Here is a 15,697-nt window from a genome sequence, read left to right on the forward strand (position 1 = left end):
ATGGTACTTATCTTGAAGAGGGGCAAGTCGCAACTTTGCCCGTCTGCCGAGTTAGTTTGGCTTCCCCTCTTTCACCATCTCGGGCCTTCCCTCCTCGAGATACATGGAAGTGAGGGATAAATGGAGACTCCAGCCCCGTCCATGGCCGCTCTCCTTCCCTCCAGCTAGCTCTGTCTTCTGCTCTGTTCCTCTCCACAACTCTCTTCTCTCTGTGTGCACTGCACTTATAAAGCAGGTGCAGGTGATTTAAGCAATATTACACGAGAGGGGGTGGTTTAACGTCATTAATGCACGCCTGCGATGCTGCAGGAACGAGCCCGCAGGGGCGAGTCCCGAAAGCAACGCAGAAGTGCATTAATGACGTTAAACCACCCCCTCGAGTGTAATATTGCAATTATACAACAGTTACCCTTAAAACTAAGAAAATGCTGAAAAAACATGTTTTTTTAATGACCACAAATGTCCCAAGAAACTAACTAGCCTAGCCACCGAGTTTGCTGTGCTCTGGGAAAACAGAGCAGCTGAATTCTTTGTTTTGATTAGGTGTGGAGTGGTGCTCGTTTGAACCACGGCTAGAAGGCTGTTTCAACCAATCAGATTGCTTCCTCGAAACGACCTGTTGTATAATTTATAATCAATAGAGCACCGAAGTCCTGACGTCACTGCCCTCTACTACCAGTAGAGGGCAGTGAGCGCAAAGGTTCATGTATGTTTTTATAAGCATTGTACTCTCCATAGGGGGATTTTAGATCGCCTCATATAAGAACTGTGTTTGAAAAATAAACCGATCACCCCGGCCTTTTCACTCATATGGATATGAAGCATCGACTGAAGGTGGAAATGTACAAATATACCCAAAGAGTAACAAAATAAGCGTTAGAAACGAGCCAAACAACCCAGAGACTACATTTCCGGGTAGGCTGCTTCTTCCCGCAGCCCGTCGCACAACAGAAACTGAACGTTAATTACGTTTATTTTTATTTTTATTTTATTGATATATAATGTATCGTGGTTAGTACGAGTCGAGTCACCACCAGCTGAGCTTACGTCAACGAGGAATCTCAGGAACGCAATATGTTGACAGCTGGGCGTGACGTATATGCTCAGCGACATTGCATTCATATGTAGTTTCAAGGCTTTTGCGGTCACATTAATTCCATTTTCTCTAGAAACTGGCTGTATCAAATATGAATGGACATCATTAACGACGCACAGCCACTCCCCTGACAGAAACGCCGAGGTGGTCGGTTTATTTTTCAAACACAGTTCTTATATGAAGCGACCTAAAATCGCCGTTTGGGGATCTCAATGCAAATAAACAAATACATGAACCTGGAGATTGACGACCTCTACTGAAAGTGACGTCAGACTTCGGAGCTCTATAGCTTCTCAGACAGAGACACACACTAGCCTGCCAAAACCGACCCTGGCTGTCATATAATTTACTTCATTAACAGTTTGCAAAATAGGCTAGTAGTGGTAGAGTGCTAGGCTACAACTATACAATGATGCTAAAAGGATAACAAAAAAGTCATAAGGGCTTGTGGTCCTATGTATCCAATTCATCAAGATATTTGGTATTTTATTTTGTTACATTTATTTGATATAATACCAGTTAATAATTTAATTTCAAAGGTCCTGTAAACAAATAATGACCAACATCAGTGAATGTTTAATTTACCATGAATATATCGAACCCCCAAAATAATGACTTCATAACAAGACAAATTTGGACCAAATATTTCTGAAAGCCCTAATTCACCAATAATAGCCCCAATAAATTGTACGAATACAAGAAGAGAACATAATAGTTGAACAGATTATTTAAAAAATACATGAAGGCAAGATAGCAGGTTATATTACATCTTCAAGTTCAAGGACCCCATAAACTCTCAGAGTTACAGACATTATCACAAGTCAAACACAAGATGGTGCCAGAGAGTTGATTCTGTAAATTAAACGACAGAAATAAGATCCATTATGGAGCCTGGAGATAGATACTAAATAAACAAACAAAAATAAATAGATAAATGGACATAACTTACTTTCCACTTTATGCATTTAATGTCAGTGAAATTATAGTTATTCACGTGATCTGGAACACCCTATTGATACACACCTAATTTTGTTGACATAATTTGGACAATAGGCCTACAGGCTACTGCAGTTTGAGATTGCTGTTGCTGTTTTGTTTTTTTCAGTAGTTATTAGAAAGGTAGGAAGAAACTAAGCTATTTATGATCATATAGGGAGTAAGAATAAAACACAATTTACATATCAGTTTGCTCAGTCAGAACATCTATGATATTAGTCTCCCTAGGTAGATGAGGAGTTGCACAATAGCCATATCTGTCCATTCCATCTGTGCATCTTCACTATTAGGATTTGATATTCCCCTTCAATTGGCTTGGTGAGTTTTATAGGGGAATATTTTTAAGCTTTTGATTTGTATTATTTTTTTGTTGAAGATTATACCAGAGTGGGCCATGCACAGTCATAAGGTTGTTACAATGTAGAAATTGCCATGTTACTACAGTATGTTGCCATAGTAAGATCTACAATATTGTGCTCTGTATCACCCCCAATAGAAGAGCCATTGTTTTTTTTTTAATGGAAACTTCCAAATGAAAGGCCCGATCTCCAAGAGGAGAGGGCTCAGCCTTTTGAAGTAGAGCAATCTACTTTAATAGCATTTCAAAGAAAGATCACACAACGGTGATGCTAAATTTGTGAAATGATCTACTTACTGTATTGCTATGCTGATGACAAAATGCATCCATTTAATAGGCTAAATGTGCCTGAATATTCCACTTTGCTTGATGTGCTCACTCTGCACACATGTTGTTCAGGAATATGTGTTAGATTGCATAAAGAAGGTCTTTTCATATTTTAATCAAGGACACTTGAGTCACATTCGCTAACTGAGCTCAGTTTTCTAGAGATACAGAAGTGGTGGCTATTAAAGATCATTCATATGCAACTGTATTCTGGTCTTTACACAAATGGTGCTGTGACCTCACAGGAAAATACAGTACGATATACTTTTTTTAAGCTGAGAGTCGCATTCAAAAATGTTCTTTTTGTTGTATGTTAGAAAATGTAATGTTACCATTTATTTTATTTTAGAACATAGCTGTATATCCCATATTGGATGTATGTAAGGTAATTAAGGGGCAAATCCCAAATGGCATATGGTCCCTTATTGCATTTGTATGTTTTTTATTCTTCTTCCGCCAAATATTGCAGTTCTGGCTTAACCGTGCAGTCGTTTTTTGCAAAACTTGGCAAAATGGTAGAGGGCTATGCCAAACGGTGAAGACGCAAAACCCAAAGGGTGGGCTATAGCAATAGCATTCAATTGAAAATGCAAACTTGACAGGTACTGAACAGGTATAGCTCATGAACCTCTTAAACGTCAGCAGTAAAACTTCGATACACATATGCATCTCCTCATGCCAAACAACTTTCATGTTCTGACTTTTGACCTCTGACCTTTAGATCACCCACTATTTTGAATTAGGAATAATTTCTTCTGTCTGCGCTCCAGGCCAAACCGTGCAGCCGCTTTTTACAAAATGTGGCAATATGGTAGAGGGCTATGTCACACTGCTTAGACACAAAGCCCACAACCATTGGACAAAGGGTGGCGCTATAGCACTCAATTGAAAAATGCTAACTTTGACCAGGCATAGCTCATGAACCGTTTGACCGCCAGCAATAAAACTTCAACACACATACTGTATGCGTCTCCTCACGAGGAATAAATGTGGTATGGGGACCTGTGTCCCTTAGATCTCCCACCATTTTTAATATGAGAAACAGTTCAAATAGATCTACTCCTACATGAACTTTGGACCAATATCTAAAAACCCAGTAGCTTATAAGAGAAGTTTTTATGAGCCAATTAATATTGCGATTTTATGTTTATGAAACTTTACAGTATAGTAGAGGGTAATGCCAATTAGCGCTGAAACCGATCTTACTCTAATTGGCCAAAGGGGGCGCTATAGCAATCATTTTAAGATGAAAACTTTGAACAGGCATAAATCATGCCTCGTTTGGCCAAAAGCCATGGATCCTGTTTACACATGTGCCTTGACTCATGCAGAACACATGTCACTTTGACCAGTAAGCCCTCAGATTGTCCGCTATTTTGAGCAGTTTGAAAAATGCTTAAACCTGATTTTTTTTAGCAATTCGCGGGAAACGTTCTACACACAATCTATAGGCCATTATCTGAAATCCCAGTTGAAGAGAAGTTTGTACGTAAAAAATTATTAAAAAAATAACAGCCACTTTGAACAGGCATAACTCATGCCTCGTTTGGCCAAAAGCCATGGAACTTGTTTACTGCGTTGATTCATGCGGAACACATCTGTCACTTTGTACGTGAATAAATTTATAAGCAATATATAGCTGCAAGTAGCGATAAGAGGGGCCAAGGAATGCAGCAATAAAAAAAGACTATATGCAATACGCACAATAAGCCCCCTCCCAGGGCTGGGAGGGGGCCCTTTGTACGGCTGGGAGTCTGGGACCCGTCCAAAGGGCCACCCTTCCTGGGTACCAGATGGGACGACTGACACCCTCATAGCCCTGGTCCAGTGCGTTCTCCAGAGTTCTCTCTAACGCCCTGCCAGGCGCTCCTCTGCTGCACATGGAAAGAAAATTCCAGTGCTGTGCGTAGGCTCCCAGCTTTAGTAAAAATAAACAAAACTACTTTGCTACCCAAACAAAGGCTGTTTTGTGTTGTTGAAAGGCTATTCTCCAGGGTGGGAATCCTCTCAGGGCCCCACCTTCTCTGTATAATGTACTTTTTGTGTTCTTTTTGGGTTAATGTTAGGTTTAACATAGAATTACTGAGGTCAGGGTTAAGGTTAGGTTTAGGTACAGTTTTACTGAGGTTAGTGTCAGCTATTTAAAATGCTCATTTGTTAATTGTATGGTCTTCTTTCTCTTAACTTTAGTGTTCTATGTTTCTATGGCTTATTGTGCATATTGCATACTGTTTTTGTCTTATTGCTTGGCCCCTGATATCACTGCTTGCAGCTATATTCTTTGGTTACATTTGTACACTCTCAGAGTTCCAAATTGATAAATAAACACTGCGTAGTGTGTATATGTGAAGATACATTATGATCAAAACAAATGATGTGTCAATTCTTAATGACAGTGGTAGTCAGATAAGTAAGTCACATCTACAGTATTGTGTTTTACTGTATTTGTCTATATTTTCTGTTAAACTGCAATGCAAGAAATTCAAGTCTCTTAACATAATATTAGTCATTTTCTCCACAGTAAGTGGAAAAAGCAGAGTTGTTTCATTGGTCAATCTCAAATCAGTCTTTCATATTTTAATACATATTGTGTGATTTGAGTTGTATTTGAGTTGTATTTCAAATAGTCTGAATCCGTGCATGTGCATGTGGGGGAGACAGTGACAGAGTGAGATATACAGTAGGCTATCTCCAAACACTAGGAGAGAGGCAGTGTGCGGCTGTTTTGAATGATTGGTCCTATAACTACAGAGTTTCCTGCAGGATGCTCCACCAAATATGCCATGAAATAGACTCGGATTGGACATCTTTGTACTTTAACTGTCACCAATTCAAATCTCCAGCGTCCCTCAGAATGACTGACAGTGTGTACACAGAGCTAGCAGGTACTGAATGCACACATATAAATTGAGTGGCTCTGTATGGAGTTTTAATCCTCTTTAAGACTCCTATGTACCTTCAAACTATCCAGGGGCCACATATCCCCCTGTGCTAGTTTGTACACTGTCTGTCTACCCCACTTCTCGAGCAAACTGTTCCAATTATTCACTGGAAAATAAGATTAATAGTTATGATGTGAAACATGCTTGAGGTCAATTATTTTGAAGATTCCAATGATATTCTCATTAAACTATAAAGCCAATTCAAGGACGATGAGTACCGTGAAGAACAGTGTTGTAGATTAATTGGCATTAAAGGTCAACATGCTTTCAAATTTGGAGATGCTAACCATTTTCTTCATTACAAGGTGCACAGTATATGAGGAAACTATAATGCTCATTACATGCATCTAAATGGGCCTGTCCTAATTACTAATCAGTCCCTTGTACCATTAGAGATGGAAATTAGAAATACTAAGCAGACCCTTGGGCATCACTCTCTCAGAATATATTAAAGATTCCTTTATATGGATAAGAATGTTGAGAGTTTGTTCAAAACAACCTGCAATTCCCGGGAATTTTGTTAGACGCCTGATGATGTTTTAAAGATGAGAATTTCAGTTCTGTTTTTAGTGATATTTCTCCGGCCATTCATGTCACCACAGAACACCAAAGACAATTGTTGTAGAATCTAACAACTTAATATGATATATTTTTTTATTCAAGTGGCAGATGAAAACAAAACTATACAGTATATTTTGCTATGCCCCAATCAGAATATTGGCTAGACCCTTCAGTGATTCTTTCTTCAGTGATTCCCGCCCACCTCTCTGGCAGCTTACCGATTTACATTTGAGCATAATGCAAGCATTAGAGGATGCACAAGGCAGCCCTGATAAGTTACAAAGTGCTTCAGGGGTAAACCTCGTAAGAGAGGGTTTGGAGTTATTTACAGCGTTCAAATCCTTCAAAAAATTCATGTCTGGAGGATGAGATTGGTTTTGCAGTTGATGCTTTGCACACAAAGCAAACACAATGCATATGGACGGTGTTTAGCTCTAAATGACCAGATGACATTAATTCTAATTGACTGATCTCATCCCATGCATTGGACCAGGGTGCATGATACTGCTAAGGACACAAGGGTCCTGTCAAAGCACAATGTTACATGCAACACCGAAACATACAAATGCCACCAATTCTCAGACAAGGAGAAGCACAATGGGGCTAAAAATTATTTTTAAATGCAATTAAATTTTCAATGAAGCACTACTTATAAAGTTGTATGGCATTTTCTATTCAAAGAAATGTATTGATTGTGCAACTCATAAGAATGCTCAAAAAATGCAAAACCATTACAAAGAAGGTTAAAGGCAATGGCATTCCTTCTTATCAGAATTGCTTTCTGTACAGTTGTTCCATTTGAAATGCATTTAATTGCAAATAGAAAAGAAGAGAGTGAAAGCCAACAATGTGAGCGGCTCAAGCATTTTTCTCATCTGCTGTGAGTGAACGTATTCAAATCTAAGCGGGCAGACAATGAAGGAAAGGAATCGTGCTTTGAATAGGCTCTCTCTCTCCTTTTCAATCCCAGGCCAATCCAAGGCCTTCTCCTTCTCTGCTGGTAGGGATGGGCTCTCCATCGCAAACTTACTTCCTACTGTGGAACAAACACACACATCTTGACAGTGTGGCAATCCAATGGTGGCAATAGCTGCTCTTCACGCATGTCCCTTGACAAAAATAGCACATTTTCAACCAAAAAAAAGTGTTGACACAAGCATAAATTAGGCTTAAGTGTACAAGTCTAGGTCTTCTGTTAAACTCACTCGGTGGCATAATTTATGGCAAACTTGAAAGCTGTGTTATGCTGTGGTTCTCTGATTGATGTCTTGGCAGGCATATATACATTGTCATTCTTCAACCAGCAGCTTTGCTATAGTGTCCTCCTGTAAAGCAACAGCCAAATGCTGACCGAAGCCACCTCTCCCCTTTCTTTCCCCGCTAAGGGGAGGAGTGTGTTGGGGTGGTGGTGGCGTGGGGAGATCATGGGGCACAAAGTGTCTGTGCCGGGGCGAGCCTGGAGAGAGCACCCCCAACAGATATGCTGACAGTCTCATGGGAGCAAGGGGAGAAGTTGAAGGAAAGAAAGTGCACCCTTCAAACTTTCCAGTGCAGCTAGGAATTCTATTTTTTCTCAACAAAGATTTATACATATTTATACAAGCCCAAATACTGATAGGAAGGTGGTAGAAAAAAAAATCTTGGAATTGCAGAGGTAAACTATATGTAAATGCCATAAAGTAATAGACTTGTAGTGCAAATCACACCATTTTATCTTTAATTTTGCTTTCGTACCCACCCTGCCCCCCACCCCTTCCCTCCCATCCTCTTTCCTCTGGCTTAAAGGTGCATCAGAGATATGCATTTAAGCATATTCAGAACACGGGGCGTGAAATTAAATGTGTGGCAGAGTGAGAAAAATATACAGACGCTGGAGATGCCTTAAAAATAGTCATTTATGCAGATGGAGAGGAGTGAAATCATTTGCAATGGGATGACCCTCTCTCCAAGCATTTCTCCCCTCACTGTTCTTCCCTAATCTCGCACTGTATCTTCATTTTTCATTGAACTCGCCAGTTTGCTGCTAAGCAGCCTTGTAGATAAGGCAAAGTGCTAAAAGGAGACGACAGAAGGAGCTCAGTGGGCCCGTTTCTATTGCACTTTCACCCAAGGCAATGGGCAGAATTTAACGGATTCCTTCCAACATATGTTTTTGCCAGATAAGTAAACAGTGTGTGTCGGAAATGAAAAAAAAAAAAAAAAAAAAAAGCATTTGCAATTTAATGACATTACAGCTCCCAGCTTAGCCCGCCGTGCTGCGAGGCGCGGAGCAGAGAAAAGGGGAGAACGGAAGAATGGAACCGGGTGTCATCAGTGGGTTTTTTCTCTCTCTCTCTTTCCCTGTCTCTCTCTGTCTCTCTCTCTCTCTTTCCTTGCAAGAAGCAGCACTGAATTCTTCTTATTCTTTTCACACACAAAAAAACCTTTCCCTTCTCCATCCCCTTCCTGCTATTTTTCTTCTCTCGCCAATAGTTTCCTCGCCTTTGTCGCGGGGAAATTATCTATTATTTTATTCAGAGAACTTGCCTTCCTCTGCCATTCTACCCTCTCCAACATCTGATTCTCTGAGCTAAAACAGATCTACCCTTGCCACAAGTGCTCTCTCTGTCTGTTTGTGTGTGCGTGCGTGCGTGCGTGCGTGCGTGCGTGCGTGCGTGCGTGCGTGCGTGCGTATACGTGCGTGCGTGCATGTGCGTGCGTATGTGTGTGTGTGTGTGTGTCTCTCTCTCTCTCCCTTTATCCCTCTTTGTCTGGCTTCATCAAAGTGCAATGGATGCTTGGCACAATGGAGCAAAGTCTCCAGGTTGTTGTAACATTCAGACTCAATACCAGGACCAGGAGTAGCTGTGGCGGGTTGGAGAGAGAATAACCTCTGTGTGTCTACATTTCAGTGGAGGTAAAAGATCCCATCCATCCCGTGTGAAACTCAGTGACTTTCCACTTTTCTCCCTGCCGGCTGTCAGGCAGCTGCCTTATTATAGAAGGCTAATTGTGCAGGAAAGCAGATTATGAGAGTAGTAGGATGTACTCCTTGACCATGTGCTAATGTGATGACAAGTTTAGGGACCCTCTAAGCAAAAGACGTTGCACGCCAGGGCACTTTTGGCACTGACTATAATCTGCCTTTGGTATTAACTCAGCAAACCGACATGTTTGAGTATGGATCAATCGCTCGCTCATTATTTTTACAAGAAAGCTTTATATTCAAGGCGCTTTCCCGGTGTTGATCTCTCATTAACCATGCTATGTAAATGCACTGGCAATCCCTGTGTAAGGGATACGTCACCTCAGGGCCCGGGCTTGCAGAAGCACGTTAAGGAGAAAGAAGGGGCAGGAAATTTGGGTCAGTTGCCTTCGCCAAAACTTGAATTTCAGGTTTTCGCTTAAAGCCCCCTGCTCAGCTTTTCTCTTTTAATGTGTTTTTTGTTTGGTGATGTTATGTTTTAAATGTCAGCCCTGGAGCTGTCCAGCAATTTAAGAGGCACAAAAAGCCCTGTCTCAGTATCTGTTCCAAGTGTTCATGTTACCTCTGTAATCGCTGCTGGCTGCAATGCTATACACCCTCCATTCATTCCTGGGCTTTTTTTTGCCACCTTTGAGTGTATCGGCTGTATAATTCCAAGGGGACAGGTTAGATAGGGCCAAAGGGAAGTGTTAATGTTAGGACAATTAGAAATTAATAAATGGATCCGGACGGTTAGCTCAACCGTCTGGGCACCTAGGCTGCTGAGCCAGCCTGGTGGTGTGCCGCGGGTTCGACTCCCGATCCCGATGGCCTTTGCCGCGTGTCTTCCCCCCATCTCTTCCCATTTCCTGTCAGTATACATTCACCTATCAATAAAGGCAGAAAAAGCCACAAAAAATACCATAATAAAAAATAATAATAATAATTAATGGCCAGATGAAGTGGTGATCTCGCCAGAATTGTGCACAGCCAAGTGAACGTATTTGTGCAGTGGATGGGGAAAAAAGAGTCACACATTACTGAAACCTGAATCTGCAAGAATTGAACTAGCCGTCAAGATGCATTGTGCATCAAATTAGAGGAGAAATATTTCAGCGTGTTTACCCACTGCTCATACAAACATCTATCAACCTGCGATACTGAAATATCTGTTTGCTTGACAACAGAGGAAGATGCGTGTGATATGTACCATGGCTGCACTGTACACTGGCATGGTGAATGACGTGTTAGCAAAATGAGCCTGGCAGAACAGCTCATAGGTTTGTCGTTCCTATAGTGCCCTACATACATAAATATATGTCTCATTATTGCTCTATGTCAACTATGTGTATTTTTGCACCTGCCTGTCCTAATATCAAAGCACAGAGATATGCTTATGACTTTGAAGTTCATTTGTGTCACCTATAAGGGTTTTGCATGTGAGGTATCTCAGTGAGGTGGGGACACATAGTTATGGTGCAAATCTCAGACTCCAAACCTTTTATTTTTTCTGAGGGAAAAAAAAAAAGGCAATTCAAGGGGCACCGTTCTGCATGACCCATTTCATATAATGACAAACAACTTCAATGTGCTTGAATTAATGTGTAGGCACTTTCAAATGTTGCCTTGGAACAGTCATACGGAGTTACACTGAGCAGCAGAAGGAGTTAGCTTTCTGTATCTCTCAACTACTTTTGTGCTGCTATTGGTAAACCTGTGGACCTCCATATTGCAGCGGGAAAGGGTGTTGAATAAGACCATGTAAGTTACAAATATAAAGGAGAAGCATTCAAATGGAGGACCTCTTACTGACTCAAAAGGGAAAGAGAGATAGATCTTAGAAAAGGAATGTCCTCAGGTATTTCACCTTATAGTTCCCAGCCTTTGTGATGTTTTTTTTCTTGTTGTTGTTGTCAGGACAATAACCAAGAAGGCCAGATCTTTGAATGCTCTGTCCAGTTCTCGCAGATCTCCCTCGCTTTCTCCCCACATACCTGCAAACAAAGACCAATGCAAATAGTCATTACTTTTCAATGTAACCCCTTTGTGATGACAAAGAAAACTGAAAATTACCACGACACAATATGGCAGTGTAGTGGAAAACAGTGTGATTGTGTGGCGAAGGAGTAGGTCTATGACATGTCTGAGCAGCCCTGATTTCTGGAAGGACCATTCATAATAGATTTGTTCTGAAGACCTTGACATTACTTTACAATTAAGGTATGAAGTCATGCTACTAAATCAGTATAACAAATGGCACATGTTTCAGGAGCCAAGCATGTTTCAGGATTAAAGAAGTGTTTTGCAAGTCCTGGATTTTCTCCAGAATATGATAAGGTTTTGCATATGAATTATTGCTTTGTTGTCTTCTAGGTAGGAGTGCAGCTGACTTCTCTGTCCAAAGTCATTATTACTGTGTCTGTATGCCTGTTATATGGCATCTGAACTATAGCCGCAAAACGGAACGAGGAGAAGTATTTCTGACAGCTATAAACCTGGGATGATGCCTCTCAACTCTGTATGACAAGCACAGACAATGAGGAAATGTAAATTTTAGTTAATACACACTTACCGAAAGGGTTTTCCTTTCGGTAAGTGTGACTCCATCTCTCCCAATGAGAAGCTATAAACCAGGGTTATGACTATGAGCCCAATGCTACTAATATACGCAAAGAAGTCTCCCTCCACTGAAAAGGTTTTTGAGCACTCTTACATTGCACTACATGGGAGATTAGTTATGGAGCCACATATGATTTGACAATGATCTATTTTGACAGTGTTGTTAATTACAAGTCTGCAGAATGTGAGTGGAAAACCATGATACCACAATACAGGGTGAATCCCAAATCAAGTATTGCACATCATGCTGAACTGCAATAAATAAAACCTTGGAATTAATGTGGGCAACGTCTCATTTTAATAAGTTCTCTGAGAAATCGAGAGAGGGGAAATTGATAGCATTACATCTCACTTACTTCAAGTGGAGTTGCGAGTGAGCAGGCAGGAAACATTCTTTCTCATTAAAGGTGCAATCTTAGAGCCCCCCAGATCTTCGGTGTAATAACCAGGGAAAATAATCTCTTATTGATAGACACATGTAGCAGAGAGTATATGCCTACTGACAGGTACTTATCTCTAGCCTGTGTCCTATGCTATAGAAGGATATAATTCTTTGTGACTGCTCCTCAGGGCATCAGCTCTTCAGCTTCATTATTTCTACTTACGATAGATATACCCCCCCCCCCCCCCCCCCCCCCACCAGAGAGAGAGAGACAGAGAGAGATGGGCAATTTAATATGAGAGCAAACCATCTATGCCAGCGGACATTTGGAAATGGAACAAAAAACGTCACCTCAGTTTACGGAATATATTTTAAATAGCACCGACTTTATTACAGGACACAAAAATAATCCCATATTTTTTGTTCATTACCAAATGTTTTACACATACAGTACGGCATACTCAACTAGAGGAAATATCATTTTTAAACCTTTCACATAAACACATTTCCCAAGTTCTTTATATTATTTAAATTTTAATTTAATTTCACACTTCATTTCTGAAGTCCTTTTATGATATTGTGTCTGATAGTGTGAAATTCTGATGTCTCTCTATCACAATAGTTTAACAGCACCATCAATGTAGTAGGTTCTTTCAGACAGCAGTGGGAGCTTTAGAGTCATCTCCCTCAATTTAAAACAAGACACTCAAGTACCTCTGGAAAGCAGACGTTCATATTGTTTTGAATAAAATGGTAAGAAATACAGTATGCACTAACTATTGAGACAGGAGCATGGAATTCTCAGTCATATTTTAGAACATTGTGAATGTGTTCTATGGCCAAGATGGCCAAGACGCAGGGAATCTGGAAGTACCTTTGCTAAAAACGCCGGGACAACGCTCCACACGTCCCAAACTCTTTTCTCTACTGGCTCCAAAACTATGGAATGCACTTCCCATTGCAATCAGAACCGCAGACTCACTCCCAATCTTCCGCCGTAGTCTGAAAACCCAACACTTCAGACTCCATTTTAGCCCATAGCATTTGCCGTAGTACTTGCCCTAGCCTCGACCACCTACAGGTGTATGCTTATACTTATGTAATTTAAATAGCACTTTATGTAGATAATAGCACTCTATAGTGTATACACATATAGTTTCATTATATAGATACTCCACTGTTAGGTTCTTAATGATTCATGATGACTATGTTTATGTATTTGATGTATTGCATGTTTTTTGTTCTTGCTTACTGTAAATCGCTCTGGATTAAGAGCGTCTGCTAAATCCCTAAATTGTAAATTGTAAGATTAAAAAATTATAATAATCAAATTTGAATAAAAACAATGGGAAAGGAAAGCACACCTCTACAGTACAAGCAGAACTTTGTGTGCCAACAATGCCAGCAATGTATTGGCACGGAGGGAAATATTGCAAGTGGAATTTGAATAAATGATGTCTTGACGACTAGATGTACTTATATGCATTTAATGTACACCGACTTGCTTATTTGTTACTAGAGCTATACATTGTTTTAAATAGCACTATTGGAAACTGACAATCTGGTATAGGCATTGGATGAGTACTGTTGACTAATACACTTCTTAAGCACATATACACTCTCTCTTGCATGTGCACAAACACACATGCATGCACGCAAGCACACAGTCGCACTCTGGCCCACGCACGCACGCACGCACGCATGCACGCACGCACGCACGCACGCACGCACGCACGCACGCACGCACGCACGCACACACACAGTCACTCTCTCCTTAACCTAATTCAAGCAGTTCCTCTCTGCCCTCCAACAGAGGTCCATCTACTCGCTACATTATGTGCCATTAAACAAACTTGGACCTCTTAAGAGCAGAGGCAGACTTCAGAGGATGTGTGGCATGTTTATGGACTGTAGGTAGTGAGTTCTCATTTCTTTTGGTGACCTTGGGCACAGCGACATGTAGGGTTTTGGGGCTTTGATTTGCCATGTTATGGTGTTGGGGAAAGGTGGAATGCAAGATAATTTGGGATTTTTTTACCTCCTGGGAGCAGAGAGAAGTATCAAATACACAGGTCCCACTCTAGAGATTACAGGAAATATATGGCACATAGCCCTCATAAACATTCTTGACACAACCTGATGAGGGAGATATTGCTTCAGGAGAGACTTTTCACACTTTGATTTGCCTCAAATGAGATGAGGGAGTCAGTGATCAGAGTCTTTTGAGGCTTGTCACAGAGAAGCCAGCCCTGGTACTGGTAGTATAGTACTGCTCAGCATAGCACCCACTATAGCACCCGTATGGTGACCAGGTGAGCACCCAAGAAGACACCCGCAAACAAATAAAGGAAATAACCTCAAAGAGACTGTATGGTAATATATTATTCATATAAAAAGAGAGAAAAAAAAACATGCTAAATGCGATCCATCTCAAGCCATTGAAGCTGGGTGATAATCCACATGCTTATGGGGCAGCCCTAGGCAAATTAAGGATGTGAAGACCATTGTATATCCCTCGGAGGTCAACATGGTTGAACCGGTGCTACATATGTATGTTAATTTGCCTAATCTCACTTCTACAAATGTCTTACAGGCACATAAAGGGTTTAACACTATGACATAATGATATCGGAGCATCAGACGGGAGGTTTATGAAAACATGAGGGAGCCAAGGTTTTAAATCTTATGAAAGAATAAACCTTTGCGATGTCTCTCAATGTAAGCCTGTTTTAGTAATTAAACTGAAACCCCCAATGCATGCAAAAGCTTGAACTGAACGTTATATCCAGTTAGTGTGACTTAAGTCATAATAATGTTCATATTTAGAATCTCTAAATATTCAACATAAGAACATGGTAGCTATAAATAATATAAAGATACAAAAATAAGAATTCAATAAAATATAAATGATTAATAAAAAGAATAAAGGGAAATCTTATCCCCAGACCATATTGTCAAAGTAAAACGAAGCACACCGTTGTGAATTTGAGAATATGACTGGATGAATGGTTATTATATTGTTTTGTGTAGGCCTATACAAACTCTTCTCTAGTAAACCACTAATTACACCTCATCATAGATATTTCACTCATCCCGACCCTGACACTCTCCCAGACCCAAAGAAGGGAGCAATAGGGCCAATAACTGAAGCACTACCTTCACTTGTTGAAGAATTATATTTTAATTCAATTCGATAAAGTTGTGATTCTCCATCCAGGACACATGGCTGAAGCTAGTTGAGCACATACACCAAAATATAAACAGTATATTGCCTATAGTGCTCATATATTTCAGCTTTTTTTTGTGATATGGTCTGCTCTGCATCAGATAGTAATCACACTACAGTTCATGTGTCATATTCCACTGGAAAAAAAATATTTTTTTGTATATTTATTTGGTGAGAGTCAGTGTGTGTGAATGTGAATATTCTTTAAGACTAATTCAATCCTCAGCTAGGATAATGCTCAATAAT

Source organism: Electrona antarctica (assembly GCF_951216825.1).
Source record: "Electrona antarctica genome assembly, chromosome: 13".
NCBI lineage: Eukaryota > Metazoa > Chordata > Actinopteri > Myctophiformes > Myctophidae > Electrona > Electrona antarctica.